General features: G+C 39.7%; 1 pseudogene; it reads left to right on the forward strand.

Moving 5' to 3' along the window:
- The first annotated feature begins 747 nt into the window (after positions 1-747).
- LOC122436516 lies at positions 748-1,145 on the forward strand (annotated as a pseudogene).
- The last annotated feature ends 4,809 nt before the right edge of the window (positions 1,146-5,954 follow it).

Raw genomic sequence — 5,954 nt, forward strand, 5'->3', positions numbered from 1 at the left:
AAGAGGAACTGCTGGGAACAGAAAATAAATTAAGCAAAGTGTAAAGAATGACAACTCCTAGGAGAGGTAAGATTCATATGCTAAGTTGGCAAAGGTCCAAGCGATGTAGACCTCAAGACATATCACAGGGCAAAATACATTCAAAGATGCCTCTCCAAAAAGCAAAATATTCACAAAGCACAGGTACAGACATAAAGGCAAACAGCTTTATTATATCTCAAAAGTCCAAATTTTAAAAATATTTCACAAAGGAGACAGGGCTTGAGCCACAAAGCTCAAAAACTACACTTGTCCACCCCTTCAGCCTACAGAAGTTCTTCCATCTAAAACTATTAGAAGTGAATTCTTCGGTGGTCCAGTAGTAAAGAATCCATGCTTTCCCTGCTGAGGGTGCTGATTCAATCCCCAGCCAGGGAACTAAATCTCACAAGCCACACGGGATGGCCAAAAAAAATAAATAAAATGAAACTACTGGAAAACCAAACTTGTTTAAACATTAGAAAGTTAAAATGAAAACCCACACTAAGAAATTGTAGGAAAAATAATACATGTAAAATAAATCACATTCTAACAGACAATAAAAACACATGAGAAAAATGAGGCCACAAAAAATGATGAACATTCTTAACTAGTGTTTCAACATGACTAAAGGAAACTAAGAAAACAGCTGAAGCTTTATTAAGCAGTAATCGAAATTATAACATTTCAGAAATATTAGACAATAGGAAGAGCTATTAAGACTCACAAATGGGACACTGGCAGCGAAGAAGTAGGCAACCCGTGCAGGGATGGGCTACCCCAGAGCAGCACTTGGAGGACATAATGAAGAAGACATCCACTGCTGGAGTCCTGTGCACAGATTCCCAAGGACTCAATACAGGTTGCCACAGAATCCGAGCAGATGAGCATGCAGGGGTGGTATCAGTTCTAGCCCAGCAAGCTAAGGTAACCCCAACCCGACTGATAATCCTTTGGTGTATCTAGAATCAGATAATGGGAACATTATGATCCAGAAACATGATGACATCACAGTAACAGTGCACAAAATGGCCTCTTGACATCTTGCATCAGTTCTCCAGCAGCCCGTCAGAGAAACTCAGTCCTACCTGATGTTAATTATCGTATAGAATGATTAGAATTCCAGTAATTAGATCATTCATGTAAGATGCACTGGGCACTTTTCTATTAAGTTTAGAGTGAGCTGCTTTTTGACACTCTGTGGGCTAACTTATCAAAATACTAGTTAAGGAAAGTATCATGTTCTGAAGCAGCAGGTTTAGGTCACCTTGTATACATAGTTATGTTTAATAAACCTGGTTGGAGGGGAAAAAAGACTCACAAATGAGGGGAAATAGATTTCTTTCAGAAAACAGACTAAATTAGAACCAATTATACTAAGTTGTTAACTGGACTTACCGTAGTAACCATTATGCAGAATACCAAACATTAGGCTGCACACCTGAAACTAATATAATGTATGCCAACTGTACCTCAACTAAAACACACACACACACACACAAAGAATATACTCCCTCCTCCACCAACCCTGCCCAAAAACACCTAAAGAAAAAACAGATTAGAAAATTAAAGATTTACTGAGCATGGCCCCGCCCATCAGAACAAGACCCACTTTCCCCCATTGTCAGTCTTTCCCATCAGGAAGCTTCTATAAACCTCTTATCCTTCTTCATCAGAGGGCAGACAGACTGAAAGCCACAGTCACAGAAAACTAACCAATCTGATCACATCGACCACAGCCTTGTCTAACTCAATGAAACTCATGAAACTGAGCCATGCCTTGTAGAGCCATCCAAGACAGACGAGTCATGGTGGAGACTTCTGACAAAACGTGGTCCACTGGAGAAGGGAATGGCAAACCACTTCAGTATTCGTGCCTGGGGAACCCCATGAACAGTATGAAATGGCACAAAGATAGGTCACTGAAAGATGAACTCCCCAGGTCAGTAGGTGCCCAATATGCTACTGGAGATCAGTGGAGAAATAACTCCAGAAAGAATGAAGAGATAGAGCTAAAGCAAAAACAACACCCAGCTGTGGATGTGACTAGTGATGGAAGTAAAGTCCGATGCCGTTAAGACCAATATTGCATAGGAACCTGGAATCTTAGGTCCATGAACCAAGGCAAATTGGAAGTGGTCAAACAAGGGATGACAAGAGTGAACGTCAACATTTTAGGAATCAGCGAACTAAAATGGACTGGAATGGGTGAATTTAACTCAGATGACCATTCTATCTCCTACTGTGGGCAGGAATCCCTTAGAAGAAATGGCGTAGCCACCAGAGTCAACAAGAGTCTGAAACGCAGTCCAAAGCAATCTCAAAAATGACAGAATGATCTCTGTTCGTTTCCAAGGCAAACCATTCAATATCACGGTAATCCAAGCCTATGCCCAAACCAGTAACGCTGAAGAAGCTGAAGTTGAATGGTTCTATCAAGACCTACAAGACCTTTTAGAACTAAAACCCCAAAAAGATGTCCTTTTCATTATAGGGGACTGGAATACAAAAGTAGGAAGTCAAGAAACACCCGGAGTAACAGGCAAATTTGGCCTTAGAGTATGGAATGAAACAGGGCAAAGGCTAATAAGAGTTTTGCCAAGAGAACGCACTGCTCATAGCAAACACCCTCTTCCAACAACACAAGAGAAGACTCTACACATGGACATCACCAGATGGTCAACACCGAAATCAGACTGATTATATTTTTTGCAGCCAAAGATGGAGAAGCTCTATACAGTCAGCAAAAACAAGACCAGGACCTGACTATGGCTCAGATCATGAACTCCTTATTGCCAAATTCAGACTTAAATTGAAGAAAGTAGGGAAAATCACTAGATAATTCAGGTCTGACCTAAATCAAATCCCTTACAATTATACAGTGGAAGTGACAAATAAGATTCAAAGCATTAGGTCTGATAGACAGAGTGCCTGAAGAACTATAGATGGAGGTCCATGACACTGACAGGAGGCAGGGATCAAGACCATCCCCAAGAAAAAGAAATGCAAAAAGGGAAAATGGCTGTCTGAGGAGGCCTTACAAATAGCTGAGAAAAGAAAAGCAAAAGGCAAAAAGGAAAGGAAAGATATATCCATCTGAAAGCAGAGTTCCAAGGAACAGCAAGGAGAGAGAAGAAAGCCTTCCTCAGTGATCAATGCAAAGAAACAGAGGAAAACAACAGAATGGGAAAGACAAGAGATCTCTTCAAGAAAATTAGAGATACCAAGGGAACATTTCATGCAAAGATGGGCACAATAAAAAACAGAAATAGTATGGACCTAACAGAAGCAGAAGATATTAAGAAGAGGTGGCAAGAAGTTCTTCTGTGTAGAAGAACTATACAAAAAAGTTCTCCATGACCCAGACAATCACGATGGTGTGATCACTCACATAGAGCCAGACATCCTGGAATGTGAAGTCAGGTGGGCCTTAGGAAGCATAACTACGAACAGAGCTAGTGGAGGTGACAGAATCCCAGTTGAGCTATTTCAAATCCTAAAAGATGATGCTGTGAAAGTGCTGCATTCAATATGACAGCAATGTTGGAAAACTCAGCAGTGGCCACAGGACTGGAAAAGATCAGTTTTCATTCCAATCCCAAAAAAAGGCAATGCCAAAGAATGCTCAAACTATCACACAATTGAACTCATCTCACATGCTAGCAAAGTAAAGCTGAAAATTCTCCAAGTCAGACCTCAACAGTACATGAACCATGAATGTCCAGATGTTCAAGCTGGATTTAGAAAAGGCAGAGGAACCAGAGATCAAATTGCCAATGTGCGCTGGATCACTGAAAAAGCAAGAGCATTCCAGAAAAACATCTACTTCTGTTTTACTAACTATGCCAAAGCCTTTGACTGTATGGATCACAACAAACTATGGAAAATTCTGAAAGAGATGGGAATACCAGACCACCTGACTTGCCTCCTGGGAAATCTGTATGCAGGTTAAGAAGCAACAGTTAGAACTGGACATGGAAGAACAGACTGGTTCCAATTAGGAAAATGAGTACATCAAGGCTGTATATTGTCACCCTGCTTATTTAACTTATATGCAATGTACATCGTGAGAAATGTTTGACTGGATGAAGCAGAAGCTGGAATCAAGATTGCTGGGAGAAACATCAATAACTTCCGATATGCAGATGACACCACCTTTATGGCAGAAATCAAAGAGGAACTAAAGAGCCTCTTGATGAAAGTGCAAGAGGAGAGTGCAAAAGTTGGCTTAAAACTCAACATACAGAAAACTAAGATCACGGCATCTGGTCCCACCATTTCATGGCAAACAGATGGGGAAACAATGGAAACAGTGAGAGACTTTATTTTTGGGGGCTCCAAAAATCACTGCAGATGGTGACTGCAGCCGTGAAATTAAAAGATGCTTGCTCCTTGGAAGAAAAGTTATATCCAACCTAGACAGCATATTAATAAGGAGAGACATTACTTTGCTGAGAAAGGTCCGTCTAGTCAAGGCTATGGCTTTTCTAGTAGTCATGTACGGATGTGAGAGCTGGACTATAAAGAAAGCTGAGTGCAGAAGAACTGATGCTCTTGAACTGTGGTGTTGGAGAAGACTCTTGAGAGTCCCTTGGACAGCAGGGAGATCCAACCAGACCATCCTAAAGGAAATCAGTCCTGAATATTCACTGGAAAGACTGATGCTGAATCTGAAACTCCAATTCTTTGGCCACCTGATGCAAAGAACTGACTCATTGGAAAAGACCCTGAAGCTGGGAAAGACTGAAGGTGGGAGGAGAAGGGGACGACAGAGGATGAGATGGTTGGATGGCATTACTGACTCGATGGACATGAGTTTGAGTAAGCTCCGGGAGTTGGTGATGGACAGGGAAAACTGGCGTGCTTCAGTCTGTGGGGTCGCAAAGAGTCAGACATGACTGAGCAACCGAACTGAACTGAAAAATAATGACACATAAAAAAGAGAAAGCAACAGTAAGTAGACGGTCCAATAAATATGTAAATGGAACCAGACAGGTATTTCAAACAGTGCTGGAAGAAAATTTTCCTAAAATAAACTTGAATCCACATTATAAAAGGATACATGATATATTAGAGAAATTCAACTGAGACTATTCCTAGTATAAACTATTAGACCTTAAAGACTTTAAACATCCAGCTAGAAAAGACAAGTCTCTCATAAGAAACAGAAAATTATGGTTTCAAGAAACTTCACAACAGCTATGTTTTATACACAAATAAAATGAAAGAAAAAGTTGTAAAATACCCAAGCACACATAAAAAAAATGTGAACCTGGGATTTCATATGTAGTTAAACTATCCTTCATGTTTACAGGCATAGATGGTCAACAACATATAAAGTTTTCTGAGCTTTTCCTGCAACTAAAAAACAAACTATGCATATTCAAGAAATGACTGAAAAGTTTCAAAGTAAAATCTGATCACATGAATTAAAGGCACCGAACTAAAGAACCAAAACTAACCATGAAGACAACGACAACATAACAGTACATAAATATGGTCTACAACAAGGTAGAAAGGATAGATCCATCAAAAATGGGAGAAGAACGGAGGCAATAAGTAGAAGTCAGAATAGACTTATTAACTGCCTCACAGATACTAACTCTTAGAAGGAAAGATCATCATTTACAATCAGATACTGGGAGAGACAGGAGGAAGAAAAGGTTCCCAGCAAATCTCCTCAGGGAGACTTAACAGTGTTACATTAGATGACTAGATTGAAGGAAACTAAAAATCACAACCCATCCTAAATGCCAAAAGAAACTTGTTTTAATAAGAGAAAGATCAAAGAAAAAAGACAACATACTCAAAGATTCTACAAGTTTATGTAAAATATCCCACAAAATATTAGAGCAGAATTGACATCAAACATATCAGTAAACATAAATGACCTTAACACAACATTTTTTCTTAATTTTTAAGATGAGGTAACAAGG

This window comes from Cervus canadensis, unplaced genomic scaffold (assembly GCF_019320065.1).
Source record: "Cervus canadensis isolate Bull #8, Minnesota unplaced genomic scaffold, ASM1932006v1 Scaffold_105, whole genome shotgun sequence".
Lineage (NCBI taxonomy): Eukaryota > Metazoa > Chordata > Mammalia > Artiodactyla > Cervidae > Cervus > Cervus canadensis.